Here is a 23,889-nt window from a genome sequence, read left to right on the forward strand (position 1 = left end):
TGCGTGAGCCAGGCGCCAGCATGTGGTTTGATATGTGCTGCCCATCCTGTCCAAGAAGTGGTTGGAGAGGGAGGAATTTCAGGTTGGATGTTAGGAAAAACTTCAGAAAGAATCATAGAATGGCTTGGGTTTGGATCATTCCCACCCCCTGCCACAGGCAGGGCCACCAACCTCCAGATCTGGTACTAGAACAGGTTGCTCAGGGGTCCTGTCTGTCTGGAGCATCAAAGGGTCTGTTCTTTAGATGCTGACTAAATTGTTGAAGCCTTTTGGTATCGATACCACTCACGTTGTGAAACAAATAACTGCGGTTATGATATTGTTGGTTTGTTTAGAAGTAGGGATTAGTATGTTATTTTAGGAGTGGTGATGGACAAGAATGGGTTGCACAGGGAGGTGGTGGAGTCACCGTACCTGGAGGTGTTCAGAAGCCATGGAGATGTGGTACCGAGGGACATGGCCTAGTGGGGAAGGACTGGTGGTAGGTGGGCAGTTGGACTGGATGATCTTGAAGGTCTTTTCCAATCTTAGTGATTCTGATTCCACGTTTTTATGGGGGAAGAGAATGTAATTCTGTCCTGGACAATTTGTTATGAGTAACAGTAGAGGGCAGTGACTGTTTATGTTGGAATGTATCATGGTATACAAAGGGTAAGAGTGGAAGCATCTCCCAGCTGTTCCTTTACACGCTGTGAGTTCAGGAAAGGCTGCTGTGGAGATGTGGCACTGAGTGATGTGGTCATTGGGCACGGTGAGGTGGGGATCTTGGATATCCTCCTCTCCTCCCATGAGATGGGCAGGACCACCCTGCTGCCTTCAGGGGGCACCTTCACAGCCACCAGCTCCACTGCCAATGCTGCTGAAGGAGAGGAGTGTGTGAGACGAGATAAAAGAGAAAAATTAAACCGTTTATGAAAGTTGCATCAAAGTGCTGTTTGTAATGCTGAGGGGATGCTCTCTTACCTTGACACACACTTCATTCATGAACCAGACTAAGTTATTTCTCAGCATTATTTCTGACAGATGTTGTCAGAAGCTTCAACAGACAAGCTTGTGATTTGCTTGCTTCTGTGACTGATCAAAATACTAAATATGGATGTTCACGTGCCTTATGTCATCCTGAAGTTTTGTGCATGTAATTTAAGATTGACTGAGTTGAAAAAAGAAATGAATAGTAATATTAATCGTGTGGTTCCTTCCCTGTTCAGAACACGAAGCTTCTCAGTCTTTATGGACTATAAAATACTGCTGAACTGTGAACAAAAAGCTCAGGATCAAGTAAGTGCAGCAGGAGCCCTTTGAGTGATTATGAAGCCAAAGCTGACTGTTAACATCATTAAGTTTAGTCTGGAGCTGATTAATATCCTAGGGATGGGGATCATTGTGGGTGCATTTCTGCCTACCCTGTGGGAAGGTCAGCAGGATGAACAAACTCTGCTGCTCTGTGTGGAGATCACTGTTATATTTGTTTTATGCTGCAGTTCCAGTGAAATACACTGTGTGGCTAAAAAGGAGAATGAGGGGAGTGTGTGATCACAATGGAAAACATAAACAAAAGATGATTAAAGAGACAAGCCAAGCCCAACCTGGGGGCCAGAGCATGGGGTCCTTATACAGGAGCCAGGCTGAGCAGGTCCCAGCAGCCTGTGCTCACTAACAGCTCTGATACAGACATTGATGGGAGTTAATAGTCTTGTAATGAGCCTGAGCCATTGCACCTGGGATCATGTGTCAGTGACTGGTTGAGGACTCAGGGCCTAAAGACTGTATGGGAATGTTTGTAAGACCCCAAAATGGGCATGGTGGGGTGGCTGTGTTGAACCAAATCATGATGCCCAGCACGGCCCTGAGTAAATAGGGCATGACCTGAATCATGCAGGTCTAATTTAGTAGGGATTGTGCTTCACAGGCACCTTCACCTGGCTTTTTCTTGGAGGCACTGCCCATCCTGCCCCAGTTTGTGTCAGCAGGGCACTGAGGTTCCACAGGCAGCTTTTATTTTGGGGTGGGAGTACAAAAGGAGTTCCACTCTCAGATATCTTTTCTGAACCTGGCATCCAGATAGCACAAATAGAGGGATAAAGATGATTGACTCTCTCATATGATCTTATATAGATATGTCAGAGTCCACTCAGTACGTATACTGATAGACATATGCAAAGTTTACCAACAAAAAGCATTCTGATATTAGCTAGCAAAGTACACAGCTATTTTCTGATTCCTTTCCTACGGAATCATTGAGGTTGAAGGGGACCCTTTGTGATTCTCTAGTCCCATTCCCTGGTTAATTTGCCCAGGGCTGTGAGCAGCCACACCTTGCAGTGCTGACTTTATTCCTGTTGGCATCCTGAGCCTGTACCTGGTACTGGTTCCCAAGGGATGTCCTGTGCGATGTTTATTCTTCCCCGTGCTGTTATCTATCTGGTAAGAAAGCATGTAGCAGCTGTCAGGCCAAGTTTGCTTTGGTTTCCAGAAGCTGAAGTCAGAACTTTCTCATTCAGTTTGATTAAAATTGATGCATATGTATATGTTCTTTCCTAAATATTTTATGGGAAAAAGTCATGTTTTCTTAATACTTGTATTAGTAACTAATATTGACATGATGGTTACTTCTCAGAAAGGGTGGTCAGGCACTGGAATGGGCTGCCCAGGGAGGTGGTGGAGTCACCGACCCTAGGGATGTTCAAGGAATGTTTGGATGTTGTGGTGAGGGACATGATTTAGTGGGAGCTATTGGTAATAGGTGAACGGTTGGACTGGATGATCTTTTAGGTCTTTTCCAGCCTTGGTGATTCTTGGTGGCATTTTCAGCTATAGATGCTTCACAGCAGGAATTCTCAGCCCTTCTTGGACTGGGCTCAGAAAAACTGAACACAAAACCAAGGTGTCATACCAAGGCTGGACTTCTTAGTGCCTTGATAGTCTAAGAGACTTGAAAAGCAGGCATAAGGTTTTGCTGGTTTTGAACGACTGCAGACAGTTCTGTTAAACACATCTCACAGTTCTGCAAGGCTGGCTTTTATTCTTTGTGCTTCCAGACTTCCATGTAAAGACTAGTTCCAGCACAAGAGATAGCAAGAAATTGCTCCTTAAAGAAGAAGAGATAAAGCAAGATAAAGAACTTCAAAGCAGATACCATTACAGCTGATCTAGAAAGAAACAAGAAATTACCAGGAAATATCCTGTATTAAAATCTGGTCACATTGTCCATGGAGAACACGTTTATCATATCAACAATGGGGCTGGGCGATTTCCCAGTTAATGCAAGTGAAATAGCCAACAAAGGATAGGGGCTTTAATAGGCAGACTTGTTGCTTCATACTTTCAGATCTCTCCATGGGTTTTGGAGTTGATTGTAAAATGTATAAAGCTAAAAGTTTTATGTCACTGCAGGAAACTTTTTAAAATGCTTTCCATCTTCAAAGGAAATCTGGAAGTTCAATAGAAGTTTAAAGATGACACGTTCTCATTAGGAATTGGCCTCAAAGTCTGTCTTTCATCAATAGTTTAGGACTCTTTGTCTAATAAGAAACCTTTAATAGGTAAATCTCCATACATTGTAGTTGGAGTGGAATGGGGAAATTAATCTAAGAACTTATCAAAAGCCCTTTGGATGTTGGGACGGCTGGTACAACTGTAAAGCTCTTTTTCTCTCTCTTTTGCAGTCTGTAGTTCTCAGAGTCCTGAAGCTGGCACTTGCTTGTGCAGGTGATCCTCCAGACATAGATCTGTGGACTGATCTCCCTAAGTGCAGCACCAGCGTAGTCTGGGTTTTATGGAAATCAGCAGCATATATTAAAGGCAAACTGTAATGTCAGCTTCCTTATGACTGTTTTTGAGAGTGAATAGTGACAAGACAAGGGGGAATGGTTTTAAACTGAGACAGGGGAGGTTTAGGTTGGATCTTAGGAGGAAGCTTTTCACCCAGAGGGTGGTGACGCACTGGAACAGGTTGCCCAAGGAGGCTGTGGATGCCCCATCCCTGCAGGCATTCAAGGCCAGGCTGGATGTGGCTCTGGGCAGCCTGGGCTGCTGGTTGGTGACCCTGCACACAGCAGGGGGTTGGAGCTGGATGAGCACTGTGGGCCTTTTCAACCCAGGCCATTCTGTGATTCACTCAGTCGTTCTGGGGACTGTCCATCACCTGTGATAGTGCTGAGGCCAAGCTGCACCAGCAGAGCTTTGGCTTTATCTGTGATGCATAACAGCAAAGGTTTCCACCAACTTGTGTTGTGTACTCAGTGGAGTGTGATGGAAAAGAAATCTTGCCTTTGTTGTTCACACACTGATAGGCAATGGAGTGACTGCTGTTGGATACACCAGCTGTGAGTGAGACAGGGACAGGAGGGCTTTGATTTTAATTGTATGCTGGAAAATTCTGCTATGTCTTTTCTAAAGGGAACCTAAGCCATTCTGTACTCCTGTGACTGCTTGTCTTGTTTCCAGCTAGCAGAGCAAAGGGCTGTTCTTCCCTTTGCAGGCAGGATGTGCTGCCTCTGCCCAGCTGCTCTCTGCAAGGATGCAGCACTGCTTGTAGCCTGCAGTTTCCCCAGCCCTTGGTGGCATGCACCAAAACCTGACCTCTGTGTGGGTTCCCTTTGCTTTGCTCTGCTCCTGGCTACCTCAGCCCCAGCTCAGACAGGAAATCTGAAGTCAGAAGGAAAGTTTTCTTCCCTCTTTTCCTTTTTTTTTTTTTTTTTTCCCAAGCAATAGGAGATGTGGGGACTTTGAGTCTTGTGCTTCTGGATTCAGTGCTCAGATAGTGCTCGTATTGCTTGCACATGTTCCTTGATAGCTTTTAGAGCCTGTTTGCCACGATAGCACTGGTAGCACATATTTTTGGCAGTGCTGATACATGCCTCTCTCATCAGCCAACCTGCGTGTTTCTCCATTTCCCTTCCTGTCCCAAAGCATGAGCCCATTGCATCTACCTGCCAGCACTGATCACTTTTCCATCTAAGCAGGCACCTCTACAACCCTCATTCTGCACACAGCTTTCACACCTGCTGTTAAAGGGAGTATATCTGCTAGCTGGAACTGAATTGGAGTTTTCTTGGCCTTACAGTTATCGCCCTGCATTCCTTCAGTGAGGTCTGCGTTTGCTTTGCAGCATTACTGATAGCATCATGGAAGTGTCAGTGACCTCCTTTACAAAACACTTTCCTCCTTTTAATTAAGGCAATGAATTGCTAATATGGCTTCTGCACATTTACAATGACAATAAACAAAATAGCGGTAAAGAATAGCGGACTTCACAAAGTTGCTGCACTTCCATCTCTTCAGGCAAAGTCAGCTCGATCCTGCAGCTGTTTTGAAGGTTTATGGCGCAGTGTTTTTGTTTTCCATATTTCTGGGTCTGTGTATTTGTATTTCAACGTAGTTCATGGGGGTGGTTTTGTTTCCCATGTCTGTTTGCTATGATTCATTTTCATTGACACCGACACCAATCCGCTGTCACTCAAGCTAATGCCCAACTGGGGGTGCAGAGGAAGATCAGATTCCCCAGATTTAGCTGTTGTTTTGAATAAATTCGCATCTCTTTGAATTATTCAACCAACTTGAATCATGTTGGAAGACTTCAGATGAGACTCCTACAAATGAATTATGAATAGCGTTTTTGTTTTGTACCGGCTTCCTCGATTTTTTTTCTCAGATTTCCATTTCTCAGTCATCCTTATGATCAAGTGCTTCAGAGCGTATGGATGGGTCTGATAGGGAAGGCATGTTTCTGCAATCAGCACAGCTGAGAAATTCTGTCTTGGTCTGATTTGTGTCTCCTCATTTCCAGAGGGCATCACTGGACATCACCCCCACAAAGGGTGTCAGGGATGGCTGCTGGGATCCTGTCACTGCATTGAAAATCACAGAGGGTCAGATGTGACCTGTGCACTGTGACAGCTGAGGGTAGTTGCTCAGAAAGGATATGTTTCTGAGCTATGAGAAATGGAGCAAAGCAGTCAATGTTGGCTGCAGACCTGGTGTTTTGCCAGGCAGTGGGATTTTCCTCATAGAATCTTTAAAGTTGGAAGGAACCCTTAAAGGCCATCTGGTCCCATTCCCCTGCAACACCCACAGCTCTTCCAGGTGCTCAGAGATCCTTCCAGCCTGGCCTTAAATGTCTCCAAGGTTGGGGATCCACCACATCTTTGGGCAACCTTTGGTAGTGAGGTGCCCAGGCATGCAGCAAGGGTTCTTCCATGTCGAGTCTGCTTGGGAAGGCAAATCTTAGGCTGTGCCCCACATGGTTCACTTGGTGTTTTCTGCATGGCTTACCTGAAGTGCTTGGTGAGAATCCCAGTGCATTTCTCTGTAGGTGGATCCCCATGGCTCAGCATCCACCTGCACATCTCTGCCTTTCCAGGTCTGTCTGATTCATTCCTACAGGGTTTCAAGGAGGCAGGGCAACTTAACATCACCTTCCCCACTGTGCGTATGGAAGGCTTCCATCAGAAAGGGAAGCATTTGCACAGAGGCAGAGCTAACAAAGGGCTGGGCAAAGTGTGGCAGAGCAGTTCTATCACCACCTGTAATGCAGCGCTGCAGCACGGCATTGAAGCAGCCTGCAGCCACGGCTCTGTATGTGAGAGGGTAAGCAGGTCCCACTGCCTTCAGTGATGCTCAGCCGCTTCTACATCTTCCCTGAGTGTATGCCCGTGTTTTGTTTGCAGATTTACAGCTCTCCAGAGTTACAATACAATGTATAATCTTGTTAGGAAATACAACCCTTGTAGCACGCTGCGCTATGTCGGGTTCTTGCTGCATCAATGAATTTACAAAACATTTAATAAGCCAACTGTATTTTGAATTGGAACTCAAGAAAAATATTTGTTTTGCTCATAATCAGCCATGCACATTTCTAGCGATGTGCCTGCAGAGGAGAGGCCTATTGTAAAATGCAATTAACCGTGCCATCTGTGCACATATCTCATGATTTTAATGTAACAAGGTTACTTCAGTGAACTGCATCAGAATTTCTCTGAACGGCGTCCCCTTTATTGTACTGCATTAGTGGGATTTGTGGAGGTGACAATGTGAAGTAGTGCAAGGATGTGGAATAAGCCCTGGATGGCAACGTCAGGAGGGCTGTGGTGCTAAAATAAAGAGAAAATACAGCTGTTGGAGTGGCGGGGGTCAGCGCTGTGTGGCATTGCAATGGGGAAGATCTCTTGGGACAGAGAGTAAGGAGGGAACCAACCCCATGCCATGGGCACAGCTGGAGGAATACATGGGAAACGTATTTGGCAGGAAGGGGCTGCAGCTCCTTGTTGCCCCTTTGGCTGATGGAAACAAGCAGGAAAAGCACAAAGTTGGCATAGAGCTGAGAAATGGTGAACTGCTCTGTCATTGTTTGGGTCATAGAAGATGATGGGTGGAAATCCTGAGTCACCTGGCAACGGTGTGTTGTGAATGGAGGAGGGAAAGTGCTGACATGGCTGCAAGCAGGGAAACGTTTGGGAGGAAAGTTTGGTGAGTGTGTCAAGGTAGAGGCAACTTTTTAATAGTGTTTAATAGAAACCTGCATGAGAAATGACACTGCTCAGTCTAAATGGCGCATCCTGTTCTGTGTAATACCTGAAATGAATTTGCAGAAATTAAAAGTTGTGGACATTGAAATGGATGGCCAAAGTTGAGGGAGAGAAGCTGGAGGCTCCATGTTTGGAAGTTGCAACCAGTAGGCTGGAGGTGGAGCTGAGATAGATAAAACAAAGCTGGAACTGATTGCCATAAGCAGAAGGCAGCGCCTCGTACTTCAGGGCTCCAGGTTTGCTATGAGTTGGAAAAGCCCTGATAGATCTGGACTGTTTAATTATGTGTGGCTGTGGAAACCTCAGTAGGCACAGTTTGTATTCAGGGTTGGTATTGTGTTTGCCCTGCCACTGCAAACAGAGCTGTGGGTGCCCCATCCCTGGTGATGCTCAAGGCCACGGATGGGGTCCTGGGCAGCCTGAGCTGGGGGGCACCCAGGGGTGGGGTTGGGGTGGCTTTGGGCTTCTATCCAACTCTGTGATTCTTTGTGAAGGTTCAGAACTTATGTTTCAGCTGTGCTGTTGCAGTCACACAGCCTGTTATTCCCCATGAGTTGCTATACAAAGCCATGGATGTGTATATCTGCTGCTCAGATGCAATGGGATAAAGGAAGGATAGGGGAGAGAGCAATGTGTTGCAGTGTGCACTCTGATCACATTCAACCTGGCTGAGATCCCAAGCAATGGTCAAGGTGAGAACCCTCCTGGTGGTGCTGGTGGCTCTGCTTGTGGGTATGCTGTCAGCAACAGGCTTCTGCTTTGGAATGTTCCCCTTATAGGGATGGTTGTGCAGAGTCAGAGCCTCTGCTGTGACTATGGCAGGGCTGGCCCTAGTGATCCCTAACCCTGCTTGGGCTGCACGCCTGCAGTTCCCATCCAAAAGTCCATGTTACAGAGCACCACTGACAACCCAAGCTGCCATTTTGTTTAAAGCAAGTAGACAATTGTATTTCTACATAAAAAAGGATCTGCCAACTTGGTTGTGTGTACTATAGTACTATAGACCTATGGTGCACCAGGCCTTGAATGCTATAACCCAGCATCACTCCAAGATTGGGAAAAAACTGAGCATTTGGTGAGGTTATGAGTAAATGGAGACTTCACTTAGTGGCTGTCAGTGTTACTGCAGTGCCATAAAACTTCCACAAGGAAGAAGTAGAAGGGCTGTCCATAGGTGTGTGAAGGAGCGTGTTGGGTCTGCTGTGGGTCTGCAAAGCCCTGAGGTATGCATTGGATGCTGCTGTTACGGAGCCATAACTCCTGGCTTAGCATAAGGGAGGTTGTTACACACAGGCAACTGCCAGAGCTGAGTTATGGCGGTCGTTACACTTCTGATAAGAGAAATGCTTTCAGCAAATTTAATTAGGGAGCTGCAAACTTTTCTTTAAAATTTAAATTAGCTCACTGACACTGAAACTAGAAATTCTATGTGAATAGATTACAGCTTGTTTTCAAGTATTAATAATTGTTTTACTGATCCAAGAATAACACGGCTCGCATCCTGCAGCCTGGCTCTGAGCCCTGTGCTGCAGCAGCTCCATCCTATGGGCAGTGCTTCAGGGCAGAAGGTATCTGGGAAGGGTCAGGGGCTTTGGGCAAGCAGGGATTGCTCTTGTGCTGTTCCCCTGTTGGTTTCCCTTTGCTGGGCTGGGAACAGCAGGAAGAAGGCAGAGCTGCTGGGACACCATTGGGTTGCCTGAAGGTGGGCAAGGTTCCTAGGGACAAGGCAGGCAACCCGTGCTGAATGCACATGGTTTGGGTTCATCAGCATGTTCCTGCTGTCAGAGTGTCCTGAGAATGGAACAGACATGGGAATCACTGCTGTGGAGCCCTACATCACATTACATGTGTCCCAATCATTTTGCGTGTCATTGGTACCCAAATGGGAATCAGTAACATCTTAAAAACTTCCTCTGCTGGGCTGTGTATCCTGGGAGCTGCCCATGGGCATCCATAGTCCTGTCCAACTCATCCAGCAGAGCTGGAGCTGCTGGGCTGGGAGAGACATGGTAGGAAAGCCAGAGGTTGGCTGCCCTCTGATCACAGAATCACAGCGTGGTTGGTGTGGAAGGCAATTTAAAGCCCCTAATCAGCTCAGGCTGCCCAAGGCTCTCACACAGACCTGTTGCACAGCTGGCTGACAGCTTCGGGGTGCAGGGCAGCTGCTTTCACGCCTCCAGCATTGGCAGGAGCCTCAGCTACATCCAGAATGCTTCCACTATGGAAGGAGTGCACTGCTTGCCATGGCTCTTGCAGACAGGACTTGGGAGTGATGAGCCAGAATATACAAAAGGAAGATGTGGGGGGAAAGTGTTGTTTTAGCATCTTGTGTTGTGAGACCTGGAAGTCACCAATACTGGAGGCTATGTAGTCATGGACAGACAAACAGGCAGTGAGGGCAGCCTGGATCTGCCCTGTGCTGGTCCTGCGTGGTGCTACAGGGAGGAGATAATGGAGCTGTGGATGTCCATTGCAGGGGAGCTGGACCAGATGAACTTGAAGATCTGAAATTAACCATTTATTAGAATGCTTATTTTGTTCTCTCAAAACCCTCTCAGAGAGTTTTTTTCCCCTTTTTTGGGATGGTTGTAGCTAGCAGGCAGCTGGAAGGCAATGAGCATCACAGGCCAGTGGTGTGCCTGGGGGGGACTTACCATAGAGAAAAAAAATGGATATTTTTCTCATAGCTTATTTGTCTTTCTATTTTTCTTCCTTCATTTCTCACTTTGAAACCCGTGATCCTGGAAATGCGACTGTAATTCCTTACATCATATTCTTTGTATTCTCAGGCCCTTAATTAGCAGTCAGCTTTTCATGGATCAAACACATCTGTGTGCAAATGTGGAGCAAAACTGTGATTTTGAAATGAATTTTTCTTATGAAAGCATTTGGCTGGTGCTCAGGGTAGCCCATGCCCAGTGTTCAGAAGTATCACACATTTCCTATTGGCTGCTCTTGGATTCCAGCTGGGTTTGCAAAGGCTTCTGAGTATTGAGAAGCAATTCCAATGCAGTTCCTCTGCTCCCTGCTGGTGTGCAAGGTGTGAGCTCAGAGATTGTTGTCTAAAACTGCACTAAACCAGCCCAAAGCACTGTCTCCTGTTGGCTGCAGTGGGGAATGAGACCCTGTGCAGAGACAGCGCTCACCTTTAAGTTCTGCACTGCACACACACACACCTGGGCAGAAAAACTGTTCCATCAGTTACATTTACTTGCTCTTTTCTAGAGGGGTATTTGGAGGCTGGGATCTTGGTTGCTGGAGGCTGGTTTGAAAAGGGCTTATATCTAACTAAGAATGCTGCAGGGCATGCAGCACCTCGTGCTGTCTATGGACTTTCCGTCCTAAGCTTCCCATGTCTCTGTCCCAGGGCTATGGCACAGCACTGGGGCCAGCCTTACCCCCAGGGAGCTGTTGGCTCAAGAGCTGTTGGCACGTGCAAGGAATTCTTATTTAATTTCCAGTTAAAAGAAAATGATGCAGTTCAGCTGCGTGCTGTTGTTGCTGCAGAGCTGTGTTCTACAACCACACTTTAGAAAACACCAGTGACATTTAGGGATTTTCTTGCACATAGTCTTTGTTAGCAGAAAACAGAGCATGAAGCAGAGGCTAAGGCTCCCTGCCCACGATTACTTCGTTTGCTGTTGGTTTTGACCCAGCTCTCCAAGGAAATGGGACATCTCTGTCTCTAGAATGGAGATTTCTAATGAATTTGGTTTGTTCATTATCCTTTTGGTTTTGTTCCATTTTCTTTTTCTTCTGTATTTTTCCTTTGCAGAAAAGGTTTTCAGGTCCAGATCAAACCCTGAGTATAAAACAAAATCCTTAGGAATGCGCCCATTGTGCATAAAACCACCACAGTGCATCTAGAAAAAGGCAAATTTTACTTATTTTCTTATTTTATGGATTTCAACAGAGCCCAAATAAGGTTGTGTGATGGCTGGCGTAGGTCTGCCACAAAGCACGGTTGCAATTCTTTGCTTCCACTTATAGCAGAACTCAGTAAAAAGAAAGAGGGGACTAAGGAATAAGACAGGCAGCAATGACCCCCCATGTGTGGTTGAGGGCCTCCTGTGCTGAGAAGAGCTCTCTTGGTTGAGATTTGACCCTGCTGGCTCATGGAGACCATTCCTTGCACAGAGAGGTGATGGGTGCCCTGTCCCTGGAGGTGTTCAAGGCCAGGTTGGATGGGCCCTGGGCAATCTGATCTGGTACTTGACCTAGTGGTTGGCAACCCTGTCTGTGGAGGGGGGTTGGAGCTTGATGATCCCTGAGATGTGAAAGGTGGTGTAGCTAAACTCTAGAATAATAAGTCATCGGTGTTCATGTTATTAGAAGAAACCAAATAAATGGGTACCCAGAATCCGGGCAAATTCATTTTCTTCTGTAATTTGTATGACTGAGAGATATTGTTTTTGAAAATTTAAAATTCATTGAAATCCCTCCAGTACCAGCAACTCATTTGCTTTCTTATTAATGAACGTTGTTCACGCTGTTAGTATCAGAGCTGTAAACACACAGCACCAGTGACAAAGAACAGTGTGAAATGGATGTGATTAAATGCCAGTGCTGTGAGGTAGTGGAAGCCTTGTCCCAGACCCACAGGATCATCAGCAGCACCCCAATGGGTTCCTTTAGGCATAGGATCGGGGCCAGCATCACTTTCACCTTGTTCCGGATCAGCAGGTGCTCGATGATGGCTTCCCACTGTTCCACAGAGCTGTTCCAGTGCTATAAAGAAGCTGTAATCACATTATGTTTTAATCAACAATGTTCATCAGGCAGTTCTTAGTTTTATGGCCCCACAATGAATTCTGCGACTGATGGTATCTTTCCAAAACTCATTGCAATAAACTTTTTAAGTCTTTACCAGCACCCCAAGGAAGTTGTGTGGCATCACAAGCTTTTCTCCAGTGGCCGAATCATCATGAAATAAAAACAGAATAAAACAGAGCTCCCTTCTCTTTCCTCACACCATGATGCTGTGGTAAGAAACATCACCTGTGCAGTGCCAGGTACTGAGCAGTGCCCAGCTCCTGGCTTGAAGCCCTCAAGGGGGTGCTCATAGTCAATTTGTACTTGAACAGCTTCAGCCTCACTGCTTTTGGCACAAGACAGGGACGGGGTGGTGTGGTATAAAGGAGATACCATCTGTAGAGTTCTTGTCGCTTATGGAGGGTCTTATGGTTCCCTTCTTATGGTTCTTCCTTCCTGTCATTTTCATAGAATCATAGAATTACCCAGGTTGGAAAAGACCTTGAAGATCATCAAGTCCAACCGCAGCCTAACCAGTACCCTAACTCTAAAAACCCTACGCTATTTTGTGGGTACACCCAAGAAAACTCCTCTAGGTGGTTCATCACAAAGTGGCTTTAGATATGGAGCAGAGGGGGAGGAGGGCTGTCATCTATATCCTATAATGAGTAGTCCTTCATTGTGCTTCTTTAATGCATATCTGGAAGAGGGCTCCTGCTGCTGTGGTTTCTGGTTTGCAACAGCAGGTTGGTTTCTTATGGGCATAAGGCTGTGTTCACTCTGGAATTCATGTATTAATCTGGGCATCTTGCTGCTGGAGCCGGGTGGCCCAGTGCTCTTCCTTTCAGTCTGCTTCAAAACCCTTTTCTCTCAGTGCTGAATGTTCATTATCCATAGCACTCAGGCTGTACTCTGTACATTAGGTGGAATGGGGCAATAACTCAGATTTCATTCACACTCTTACCACCATTGTGCTTTACTTCTGCCCTCATCAGAAGCCTTAGTATAAAGGTACAAAGCCAATAATAGGGCAGAGGGATCTAGGCAGACCTAGGCAATATATTAATATGTGATCTAATTTCTGCTAAGCCTTAAGGGGTGTCTTTCATCTGTATGAAGAACGCGAGGTCCGTGGCAAGGAGAAGAGGAACGTAATGTGGTAATTGGATTGTGGGAATTGGATGAGGTAGCTGGTGCCATGGCCAGCCAGCCTACAGCTCATGCAGATCACACACAAAGGACCCAGACTGCACCAAGACAAAAGATCAGTCTTCCACTGCTAATGAGTAAGGAGATATAAAAAGTTTAGTTTCCTAAGTGCATCCATTTAAAAACTTCAAATGTGAGCCGCACAGTTGGATGGAAGTATAAAAGTACTGTAGAGCTTTTGTGTTGACTATGTAAATGGATAACACTAAAAGCTACAGCTCTTTGGAAGGAAGTTTGGAAGAGCATTATGTTAGAAAATGCATTACCTGTAAACGAAAACAGTTTTGAGAGTTCTCTTAAGACCAGTGAAACATCCCAATGCACTCTGGAAGTGCCCAAATGTTTTGACTTTAAGGGGATTTTTCATCCTGAGTGACGCTATGAGAAAGATATTATATTAATAGTGTTCTAGGATTGTCAAAATGTTGTCCACTGTCTCAAACAAGTGTCAACCCCTTTGGTCCTGAAGGCATCGCAGAGGTCTGGGTGTCCGGAGGTTGGGACAAATGGCAGATCTCCATCCTCTGTGCTGCTCATCATCACACTGACTTCCATGCCACCGACTCTTCTCATATCCATTCTCTTCCTGCATCAACTCTTGTCAATGGGGAGTCAGACAAGGAAGGGGCTTGCCCAGGGTAACTCTGCTTGTTTTTTGAAGGCATCCTTTGCAATTCTAGCTGCCAATGCCTCGTTTTTATTTGTCTGCTTGATGTTCAAGGTTGCTTTCTGTTGTTCAAGGTTGCCTTGAGGTTCTGTTAGCGCAGTTTACATAGCACCATGAGCATCAAGTCACATCTGTCTGATGTCAGAGAGATGCCATTAAACCAAACAGCCGAGCAGGAAAGGTTGCCTATGCTTAGGAAAGCAAGCAGGTGTGTATGGGGAGCACTAGTTACTTAGCGCTGCTAATTTACAGCCTGATTCAAGTCAAGGAACAAAAAGGTCACATAAATGAGAAAGTGCTCCATCTGCTTTTATTATTCTCCAAGTCCAGGGCTGTGCTTTGCCATGTTAAATTATATCCAGCGAGCCCCTGACAAAGGAGGTAAAACAATTCATTTGCCATTTGAGGCAGGCTGTTTTTGTTGTAAACACTTTGATGGGCTGACACTGACGGCTTTCCCAAATTTAAATCTTACTGGCACCCTGAGGTTTTCTCAGCAAGACTCCATTACTAAAGCTGAATGTTAAGCAGCATCCCTTTATGCGACGGTTGCCGTTGAACAGTGTCATAGGGAGGTGTGGGAGCTTGGAAATGTCAGGGAAGGGCTTTGGGAGATGAAGCAGGACCATGTGCCACCCATGGGAACCACTGCAGCCAAGAGCTGTCCAGAACCACAGGTCTGATATTTGACAGTCTTCTGAAGTTCATGTGAGTTATTATGGACATCCTCTGGTGCAACTTGAAGCCATAGTATTTGAAGCAAGAGAACATTCCAGAGCTGCTGGTGTTGTGCATCCTTTCCAACATACAGCTAAACAGTGACATGTAAAAATCAAATGCTTCCTGATACACACCCCCTATGCATTAAAGGTTTCAGTCTTGGTGACAGGTCCTGCAGAGCACAGTGCCTGCCCACTGCATGCTCCTTGCTGCAGCCCCAGGTGCCTCCACATCACCTCAGGGGCTCTGGGCACCCCCAGCTGCCTCACAGAGCCCCCGGTGCTGAGGAGCTGGCCTGTGTCCTGCTAAATGGCCTTCTGGCATCTGCTGATGTAATGAGAGCTTTATCTGCCTTCCCTCCATCTGGGCATTGCTTTTGAGCTCTCTCTTCTTCAGTCAGTTCTTTTCACCAAACGCATGGACTTTGTACCTTTGATTTTCCTATTGCCCCTTTATGTTTTGGCCAAATTATTCAAAAGCAGGCAATGACAGATGGGCAGAGAGGCAGAATGTGCATCACATTCGCCTCATCCCTTTATAAGCTTGCAGCCAGCAAAAGAGCACACACAGTGAGAGTTCTGTGCTCAATCCCCCCCACTCCTCAGCCCAGGCTGAGGTTTATCTCCTCCCTCTCCCCATCTCACTGATGTTCTTCCATCCTCGTTTGGGATAGAAGCTGTTACCACGGCTTTGCAATTTTCTGGTCTGTCCCCTGCTGCCCTAATAAATAGTCCATCTCTGCTGGTTCCACTGTGAGATATGAGCTCACTCCATCAGAGCTTAACACAGTGCCCTTTATCCAATTCTTATAACCAGTTGTCCAGCCCTGCTCGTTTCTGAGATCCAGATGTGTTTGAGTTCAATCCATCATGCTGCAGTCGTTCTTGGCTGAGTGCTCGTTCTCGTTCTCAGCCTCATAGCCAAGCTCATCTCCTACTGATCCTTTTGGCCTTTAACATGGTTTTTTTTCTCCCTTATAGCTTGCTCTGGAAGTTTCTCTCCCTGATTGAGATCACCAGTCCGTTCTACTGAGGGCTCCTTTATTTTATCGATTCCCATGGAAATCATTGCAGGTGCTCAGTGGCCATTCTAACAGATGCACTGCATGTGCCATTAATGCACAGCGTGCACCCAGCACAGGGGTTGGTGTAATGGGAAGCTGTAACCTTTATTTAGGCTGTAGGCCATGGCCAGTGATAAAAGTTCTGCAGAATTTTGGTCCCTTGCCTACCTTGACTTACAGATCTCTCTGACCTGTATGAAAGGCCATTCGCTCTGCTGCATGGAACGTGCATTTCAGGCCTCTCCATGGACTTCCCAGCACCAGCAGCCAATCCCTCTCTCCTCCTGTTCTCTTACCCATTACCAGCTGTTCTTTCCCAGCTTTTAATCACAGTTCCACCCCTGTGCCTATGCAGCTGTTTCTTTCCCAAGTAACTTCATAGATGATAGATATTCATATTAAATATTCTTATAGGTCTTCATGTAGCAGATTAGCACCTGTCAAAGTCCTTCTGCAGGTAACCTGTATTTCAGATAATGGGCAAAATGGTATCTTTAAAGGTGTCTTGGTGCTGATTTGAATGCTTTTTGGAGTTCTCAGATAAGAACTGCTCATCCTATTGGGCACTGCTTGGAGAGGAGCTCCAGAATCCCCTTTACCAAGGTTAAAGCTCCCTGAAGTCTGTACCCTGTTGGTTTGGACCCAGCCACTGTATTTACAGTGAGGCTCTATTTTTGTTTTTATCCAAAGAGATAACAAGTGTCAAATAATGTTTCAGGATAATAGAAGATTGGGAGTGATTAAAAAACCCTTAAACTTGCTATACAGTGCGTGCATATGCATGTACTTCTTTGTCATTGAGTATGTTGTGAAGTTTAAATAAACGCTATAGCTTCTTATTAGACAGCTTTCTCCTCCTTAGATTAATGCCATAGATAACGGAGGTATATATATATATTAAATTGACAGGACATTTATTTCTCTTTCCTGTGGCAGAAATCCATTAGAAGTAAACAAATTCTTTCGTCTTATCAGAGTGCTTTTAGTTGTCTGCATTTAGAGATAAAGCTCCCCTCCTTTATCACAGCACATGTGCATGCATTCCTGCAGCGTTAAGGGGAGGTCGCGTTGTGTAAGAAAGCTACAACTGGCCGCAGAGGGTGGAGATTCATCCGAAGCCATGTTGTATCATAGGCTGTGGTTTGTGTTTGCCCAGAGAGGCTGTGGATGCCCCGTCCATCCCTGGAGGTGTTCAAGGTCAGGTTGGATGGGGCCCTGGGCAGCCTGGGCTGGTATCAATGTGGAGGTTGGTGGCCCTGCCTGTTGGTCCCTTCCAACCCAAGTCATTCTATGATTCTAAGATGCAGGCAGTGGGCATGGTGGGGTGGGGTGGGGTAGGGCTTGGGGACCTCAGAGGTCTTTTCCAACCTGAATGACCATTTGATTCACACATTCCTGAAGCAGACAGTTTCCATAAAGCTTTGATGCCTTCCACCTCATGCAGGCAGTGTCAGGGCCAAGTTCGCAGAGCATCCCGCAGGGCCATTGCCATAAAGCTGGCCTGGAGGAGCTTCAGTACAGCCCCTTGATCAGCTCCAGTTGAATCTGGGATAAGCCCATTGCGTAGTCCTCCATATCCCAGCAGTTAATTTGCTTCCCTTATTTCATCAAGTCAATGTGATCTTTTCAAACCCATTGAGAGATGCTATCCTCTACTAAAGTGCTTCCCTGGGTCTGTCTGCTGCTCAGCTGCCTCACCACACAGCATAGGCTACACCAGAGTGGCTTCCACACTGAAATACTTATACACAGGCAGAGTGCAGTGGTCGTGGAGGATGGAAGAGAGAACTGTTGTTTGTAGAGAGGAAAGAACCAGCACAGAATAAGGATTCACATCTAGCAGCCACTTGACCTGCACATTTATCCAGAGGTCCTAGAAATTACTGCAGTGTGCATGGTGGTTGTGCATTTATTTCAGCTTAGCTTCTGGCAACGTCGAGTGTCATCTTTCACCAGGGAGTTCATAAGTATCCATCAGTCTTGTCGTTTTGCATTAGGAAAAGGGTTGAACTGTAAACCAGTTCCTCATGCATTGCTCAATGTGTGTCCCTTAGAAACAGGAAAAAAAAAAAACAAAGAAAAAAGTGCAAGCCAAAGTAGGCTGTGAAGCAAGATCTGAGAGCTGCTTTGGTGTGCAGGATGATCCCAGCCCCAGGAGAGGGGTATGCCCCAGGCTGGAGCTTTGCAGTGCAAATGGGACATCAAGAAGCATGGAGCCCAGCTGCTATAGGGGCAGCAGGGCTGAGAGGCATCAGCTGGGGTGAAGGAGGTCAGGATGGAGACCTGCAGAACAGGAGGGCATTCCAAATAGGGGAAGGTGATGTGGTTTCCTGGGTGCCAGTGGCTGCTTTGGGTCCGTGTGTGGAGCACTGATGTTGTGATGCCCTTTTGAAATCTCTGGTCCTCACCACAAGTAGCACTTTCCTTCCCTCTTGACTCTCTTGGATTGAGAAAAAAGCAGATGATACAGTGCTTTAATATTTTCTCCACTGATCTTGAATTTACATACAGCTTATTGGTTATGGTCAACATGGATGAGGGTTTCTTAACTCTTAATTAATTGACTACTTTTGTAGTTGTTGAGCATTAACAAATGTCCCGATGTAGCTACAGAAGCCCCAGAAGTTGTTCATTAAGCACATCCCTCAAAGAGTACGAACCACAGACTTAGTGAAAGGAATAATTACACACTGAACTCATGATTGGCTTTGGTCTGTGTTGGAAAAACGGTGCCCAGGCATTATATGAAGGCAGCAAAGGCTTGCAGGGTTGCTTGGGTGTGATGTGGGAGTGAGGTTTCTTTCCTATTCAGTCACTTCATACACTTGTTACCCCAAACCCTCCTGTCTGTCAGGCTCTCAGCTGCAAGGACGTGGCTGCACTGGGATCCTTGCAGACAGGATGGAATGGGGCTGCAGCATTTTCGAGTGAGTGAATTGAGCTTTCCCATTTTTCTGCTATGCACTGAACTTAGTAATGTTGGGCCTCTGGAGACCTGAGGGCCTGAAGTTTTTTGCATGAGTGATAGCATAGAGAAAAATGGGAAATGATTGATGTTTGGGAGGAAACCTTGCTGCACTTGACCAGCAAGAGTTAGGAAAAGTTCACATAAAAAAACCTGCCTCTATGTTCACAAATAGCTTCAAAGGGCCTTTCTTCAAATAACTCCGATCCATAACTCAATTTTCAATCCTCTTACCACAGGTGATGTACGGAATATGAAAGAAAGGCATCGTGGTATTGGTCTTTTATTTTCAAGAGTGTGATAGAAGATTTATGGCATTCATGGTCAATAGGAGGAAGCATCAAGGTCATTTAATTTGTCAGAGTGCTAAGGAATATCGTCAATTGGCCGCACGGGCTCTGGTATAGCAGAGCCCAAGTGTGTCCCCACGTAATGGGAAGGATGAATGTTAATGTCTGTGTAAAGGGGACCTATCTCAATCCCGATTTATAATTGTGGTTGTATGCAATGTAGCCTAACAGGCAGGTGAGAAATAAACGCTGTAGAGCTCTGTTAGTTCATGCATGAAAATCAAAGAAATGGATCTGGTAGAGTTATTGTGAGTTGTCAGCAGCAGAGCACTGGGAAGACAAAGTGTGTGCGTGGCTGGGGCAGGCAGAGCTCCATATGAAGAGACGCACCGTAATGGAAAAGCACAGAATTCCCTCTTCCCCGGTTCAAACAAATACCATCTTGTTTTACACTCCAGTGCCTTCAATTGCCTAAGAGAACAGCATTTTTTAACATCTAATTTGAATCATCTGACTTACTGTTGTGCTGCTAGATGTAGTTTTACTGAGCAAAAAATTAAGTAATCAGTAATGTTTCAAGCTGGTAGTGTGGCATTGCATGCTTAAGTTTGGTATGGTAATTTCCCTTTTTCTCAATATGCAACTTGCAGTTGAATACTTGATAAAGCCTGTTGAGATATTAAACTGATGGAAAACTCCAATATCTAAAAGCTCTCATCTCCAAGTACTGAGCACACATCTCTTCAGCCTCCCATGGAGTGCTATGGGACAAGCACCCTTGTGTTATCTGGCTGCAAAGCCTGAAATGGAAAAGCTTTGCTGGGTCTCCATACTTTACAGGAGATGTAGGAAAATCACTCCAAATCTCTTATTATAGCAGTATAAGCATGGTCCATTTTGAAGTCTAATCCTCATGTTTAGGTTGAAAAGAACTCTGTAGCATGTGAAGGAAAGGGAGAACACTTACAAAGGCATGCAGAGGGTGGTGACGCACTGGAACAGGTTGCCCAAGGAGGCTGTGGATGCCCCATCCCTGCAGGCATTCAAGGCCAGGCTGGATGTGGCTCTGGGCAGCCTGGGCTGCTGGTTGGTGACCCTGCACACAGCAGGGGGTTGGGGCTGGATGAGCACTGTGGTCTTTTTCAACCCAGGCCATTCTGTGATTCTATGGTTCTACAATATGAAAGCAGTCACCTTGCGGTCCCAGCATTAAATGGGCAGATGCACAGTGAGATGCAATGGGTGTGCCTGGTCTAGTTGGTTCACAAAGAGCTCCTTTGTGCCTGGTAAGAAATTGCAGTTGCATTGACCTAGCAGTCCTGGGGCATCAGTGTTTCCATCTTCAGCTGCTGGAGTTCTGGGTCTGTCTCATGGTGATGATGATTCTAGTCTGGGCCTGTGCAGGTGGCTGTGGGTTCACCATAGCAAAGGTTTTCAGTCAGTCCTTCTAATGAATCTAAAAATGCAAAGCAAAATCCAGCCTCAGCTTCTGAGCACTGCCTTTGTTCGTCCTGACAGCATGCAAAACAGCAGGTTTTCCTTGTGTCTTTTATGCAAAAGTCTGGGTCACACATATTGAGCTGCTTTGCAGTCACCTGTTAGGAGTACAATCTGATTAGCTCACATTGCCTTGAAAGATTTATTTATATTAACAAAGCACTGAGCAAATACAGTCTGACATTTGCTTTGTGACCGTGCTCATTTCCTGTGATTTAGTGTTGTGTTTTTGGCTTTCTATTGTTCTGTGCAATGCCTCCTCCATCAAGAGCCATGAGTTGTGCCAGAGACCTCCCTGCAGCCACCAGGACCACAATTATATGGCATGGGGAAAACCTGTCTCATTACAGCTGGTCATCAGTGCTGCCCTGACATGGAAGTGATGTGAGTAGGCTGGAAATTACCTTTCCCTTAAAAACAAAACAAACAGCAGCTCCGCTATAATGGCCTGTGTGGTAGCAATTCCATTTAGCATGATAGAACTTCTGTTACGTATCCAGAATGTGCAGATATTTCATGTTACCAAAAGATCCTCTGGTTTGTACTGAGGTATAGGATTAAAAGGAGACAATGCAGCACTCAGGAGCTGGGTAATGAGGTCACTAATTATCTTAATCCTGAAGCTCCAACATCAGCTGAGTTGGACACACTGCGTTCCAGCAGCAGTGCACATCTCCCATCAGGAGCAATGCATTATTGTTATTTATTGCCATTATCCTTGCACCCTGCTGCATTGCACTGTAGGGCTACACCCCCTGCTTGAGATGAGAAAGTGACAAATGGGGCTCTGACAGTATAGGAATATGGGGAGTCAGAGTAGAATCGTCTCCTCTGGATTTGGACAGCTGGCCATTTTAACTTGGGCAATCTTTGCCTGAGTGTTTAATCGTGCTGATGCTACACGAGTTGTTATCTATTATTAAACCTCCTGGAGCTTTTAAGCAGCAGACGGTGAGAAAGCTCAGCAAAGACACAACTGGGTTCATGAGATGCACTGCTGGACAAGGACCAGGAAAACCAGCTGTGCTGTGGTGAAAGCTGCCTTACACCCATGGAATAAGTGCCATAGAGTATTTACAAATGAGAGAGGACATCTAAAAAACATCTGTCTTTGCTAAATGTCTCCCCTTAGAAATGCAGGAACTTCCATTAGTCCCCAGAAAACCAATTGTACTTCAGTTGTAAAGTCAATATTGCAGAACTACCGAGCTGTAATGGCTTTAATTGTGTGGCTTAAGAACTTTTAAACCACATTAGTCTCATTTAATTCACCTTGAAGGAACACAAAGCGAATTGAGTTCTCTAAACTTGGTTGAGCCTGTTTTCTAAAATACCCTTTTGAGTGCAGTTAATGTTACACAGATGACAACAGCAAAAGGTAATTGCCCTTAAGTAGTTGTATGGAGCAAGCAAACCCAGCTGAGACTTGTGTTGATGTTCATGTAGACCAAAGGGGTGTTTCTTCCCCTGAGCAGTTTGTTGGAGCACATAGTCAGAGAGGCTGTGGATGCCCCGTCCATCCCTGGAGGTGTTCAAGGCCAGGTTGGATGGGGCCCTGGGCAGCCTGGGCTGGTATCAATGTGGAGGTTGGTGGCCCTGCCTGTGGTGGGGGGTTGGAGCTTCATGATCCTTGAGGTCCCTTCCAACCCAGGCCATTCTGTGATTCTATGATGATTCTATGATGATTCTATGATAACCCTGGTTGGGTCTTTCCAAGGCCTGGACCAGGCACTGAGTGCTCGGCCCTATGTGGCTCTGCTGGAACCAGGGGTTGGATAGGGCATCTCCAGGGCCTTCTCCAGTGCTTTCAGCCATTCTGAGATGGCTGCACAAGTGCACTTTGCCATGCACAGCGCTGTCCCTTGGCATTGGCATTAGCAGCTATTCTTGTTCGAAGACAACAAATGATCAATTGTTCATCCTAAGAAGGAAATTTCCTGGACACACAAAGCATCTCAACAGCTAATTTTCTTCTTGTAACTTCTAAATTCTCTCCCCACCATATGGCTTAAATATTGTGTGAATTAATATTATTCATGAATGCAGGACAGATAGGAATAAGACCAATTACAGCAAAATATTCACCATCTTTTTAATCTCTATGGTTATGGGAAAGGCTGTTGAAAATTTAATATCTTGAAAAAATCACATGGCGTGCAATATTTGACTTTTGCCCCGTGGTATTTGTCAAGTTTGCAATATTTTGCCAACAAATTAACAAGGGGTACATATCAGTGAATTTTTATAAGCCAGAGGGAATCCGCCATTTGGCTTCAAAGCATTTGCAACCTGCTACAGGAATCATTTGGGTCTGGTAGGACTCAGTTCAGAGTTTCTGCTATCTCAGCTGGCACGGTGCTTTCTGGCTTCTATTTCAGGAAGCCGATAATTGCTTTGGGCTGCCTGCAGTGCTGCGCTCTCGAGTCACAGGGGAGTTCTCTTCTGGAGTCAAATGTACTGCTTGGATATTGCTGTAGAGCAAATTACACCGGACTTCTAAGGCCTGTTTGGAAATGGATAAATGCAGAGCAGTCACTCAACAGTGATTCAGTGGCGTGCCTATTGCAGCACTTGGTGTGGCTGGGACCGCTTGTGTTTGCTTCAGCTCCCGCTGCCATCTCTCATGATGTCTTCGCTGTTCCAGTGTCCTGGAGGAGAAATACAAACCACTGTAGGTGATATTTCTGCTCATTTAACTTACCAGACGTCTGCAACTGAGGGGTTTCCTTAGTCCACATTAAAACTGTGTTTGTTCTGGGTTCCTGGATGGTTCCTGATGAGAAATCACAGCGTGCCTCTCTCTCACCCAGGTTAAAAATAATCAAACTTTCTAAATTAAAATTATGGATTGAGATGAAACGTGGTGAAAAGAGGTTAGAAAAAAGAACAGGTTTTGGTTTTTGGTTGTTTTTTGCTTTTTTTTTTCTGCTGCTTGAACATCAAATCATTTTTCTTACAATTTCTCACCTAGATGGCTATTAATCTCCTCGCTAATCTCTCTTGATATTTACAGTTCGGTTCAATAAGACAATAAATTTTCCTTCTTGCAGTTGCAAAAAACCATCTGCAATTGCAGGTTGCTGTGCTGCCAGGCCATCTTTGACACTCTGAGGCCATTTGCGTTGCCCATCATTTGCTATGGAGGCTACTTGAAGCTGTACCAACCCCAGTCTTCCCACCAATAGGCAGTTTGAGTGTGA

General features: G+C 45.7%; 1 long non-coding RNA gene across 1 annotated transcript; it reads left to right on the top strand.

Annotated features, from left to right (window-relative positions):
• Positions 1 to 7,402: 7,402 nt before the first annotated feature.
• LOC107315437 (uncharacterized) lies at positions 7,403 to 23,447 on the top strand. The gene is made up of 3 exons (XR_001555909.3): positions 7,403 to 7,467; positions 20,959 to 21,073; positions 23,068 to 23,447. It is a non-coding gene; the product is annotated as an uncharacterized LOC107315437 (long non-coding RNA).
• Positions 23,448 to 23,889: the final 442 nt, after the last annotated feature.

This window comes from Coturnix japonica, chromosome 5 (assembly GCF_054131305.1).
Source record: "Coturnix japonica strain WE chromosome 5, WE-NBRP24, whole genome shotgun sequence".
NCBI classification, from domain to species: domain Eukaryota; kingdom Metazoa; phylum Chordata; class Aves; order Galliformes; family Phasianidae; genus Coturnix; species Coturnix japonica.